The sequence below is a fragment of the Montipora foliosa genome, chromosome 3 (genome assembly GCF_036669935.1).
Source record: "Montipora foliosa isolate CH-2021 chromosome 3, ASM3666993v2, whole genome shotgun sequence".
In the NCBI taxonomy this organism is placed as follows: Eukaryota; Metazoa; Cnidaria; class Anthozoa; order Scleractinia; family Acroporidae; genus Montipora; species Montipora foliosa.
This window is the reverse complement of record NC_090871.1, coordinates 31129930-31132429: the sequence shown is the minus strand read 5'-3', so window position 1 is coordinate 31132429 and position 2500 is coordinate 31129930.

Here is a 2500-nt window from a genome sequence, read left to right as displayed (position 1 = left end):
TTCGAATTGAAGTTTCTAACGTCGGCCGCACTAAACTGCGCAATTTCACATCTTTGAATCTTTCTGCAAACGGTAATTTACCTGCGAAGAGATGGAACCTAATCCTTTTACTAAACAGGGAAAGGCATTGTCGTGTGAGGTCCGTGACATAATCCTAGAAAAGTGGTTAGAGGGTTCCAAACCATTCCAAATAGGGCTGCAGTTAAATTTACCGAGAAAGGCAGTTTCAAATATTGTTGATCGATTCGTATGTACAGGAATTGGTGGGAACAGGTTACGAACAGCAAGAACGGATGATGTTGTCTTGTACATGGAGTTTTGTAAACGTCAAAGGCCAAGTATGTATGCTACAGAAGTACAAAAGCAGTTAATCGAAAATCAGGTTGTCTTGCCGGGTAAAATAATAATAATGTTGTCGAGGTGGTTGTTCAATTTTTTGAGGTGGTTGTAAGTCATTCCATGTTTTAGTAACTACAGCGAACAGTTTATTTTGGTAATATTGTCTGAACACAAAAGTTCGCAGTTTTTTTTCAACAATATTTCTCGAGTCCTATTGTTTGAGTGAGAACGATATTTCGCTGCAATTTGCGTAAGTGCGAGCGAAATTTCGCAGCACTCCGGAAATATTATTTTTTCCACAAGGTCTTCAAAACGCTTTGGAAATACACATCTCGCAAGTGACTCGCCGACGCGTGCGAAAGAAAGAATTTTTCCTTGAAGTAAAAAATAACTGAACGTGAGCAGCGCGCCATAGAAACTTTGATAAACAATTATATGGCTAAAGAAAGAGCATTTTACTGTTTGAATGAACAATTTGTAGTAAATATAACCAGAGATATGATTTTTTTCCACAAGGTCTTCGGAACGCTTTGGAAATTAATTAATTAGTTGTCAAATTGAAGTGAATTTTACGCAGGGGACTTCCAAGTTGCCTCCTTGGGTTTTGGCCTTTTGGCCTCTGCACCAATAAAGTCTTGCTACTTGAAAATAAAACCCCAAGAATGAGTTCCCGGCGGAAATTTCAGTCAAGTCGCTCCACAAAAATTTGTTCCCGCAAACCTCAAAAACTTGCCAAGCTGCAAAATAAAAGTCTTGGAAAAATTTCATGCTACAAGGTATTGCCTGTTGTAATTAATGATTTATCTATTTCAACAGGGTAACTTTTATTTCACAGAAAGTCTAAGTGAAGAGGAAGATGGAGAAGCTTCATACTCGCGAAATGATTTCGAGGAAGGTTAGTTCAAAGTTTTCTACGATCATTTCATGTAAACCCCATGCAATAAAGCAATTGCCGTGCAAGCACATCACGTCCCAGACTGACATTTTTGCCACAACGCTGCAGAAGGAAAAAGCCGGGTAATGTTAGAAAAAAGTTTACAATGAACCCAGCAGACAGACAGTTATCCGGAGTTGTCAGATTAGAGTGATCAATGAAACTCTTCTTTATTATTATTATTATTATGCAAATAGTAAACGTCCTTTCATATATGTGTCACCTGCGGGCTGCAAATTTTCGTAATTAATACTATAATTCCAGTTCCCTGAAGAATTTGTTGTTTTTAATTTAATTTGAATGATGTAAAATGTAAATTTCCAGAAGTGAAACTGCAGACGAGAAGTTCCATGAAGAGGAAGGTTAGTTGAAACCTTAATACGATTATTATAAAGATAAAGAGGCGTTTTATGGTCAGGCCAGGCTTAAAATTGGAATAGAAGCCATGTCGATGGTTTATATGCCAGATAAATTGATTCCTGGTATTTACTTGTTTTCTTTTTCCTAAAAATTTATCAGATTCAGTTTTTTTTTCCAGAGGCTGGAATTTACGAAGAAGAAGGAATTTCTCAACCCCACGTTCAGAAAAGTTAGTTGAGAGGGTTATATGAGTAATGAAACGTGTGTAAAGGAAAAAGATGTAAAATGAGCTATTGTTAAGGGATTATAATCGTAAAAATAGTATCTGTGTGTGCTTCAAATGCCATAGCCAATCGCATCTTGCATAGTGACAGATGTCTACCAAATATTATGGCAATTTATTTCAACAGACTCTCACCTCGTGACCCAGGTCCGTTCACATTGTAAAAAAGACGAACGTGACCAAATGTGTGTTAAAAAGCTATGGAGTTGAATAAACCCACATGTTCTTGCACCTAAAGCGGTTACTGTCATTTTCCTTTTTGATTGAAAGAATTAATACATGTCGTTGCATTCTCTGCATATGTAAAGATAAACCGCATCCTCTAAAACACAATCGCAGCAGATTCGAATCTTGCTGGACTGAGAACCCTTTTTGCCCCCTCCCCCCTCCTTTCAAAACACTATTTTGTTTTCACGTATTATTATTACAATACATGCACTTTGCAGAAGCAATTACGTTCTAATTCACTACGTTCAAACGAACGTAAATCATTTTCATCTTATAGATCCATAAAACAAACTGAACCACAGGTATGGGAGGATCGCAAGCGAACCCAAAACATAACTTTTAATGGACATAGTATA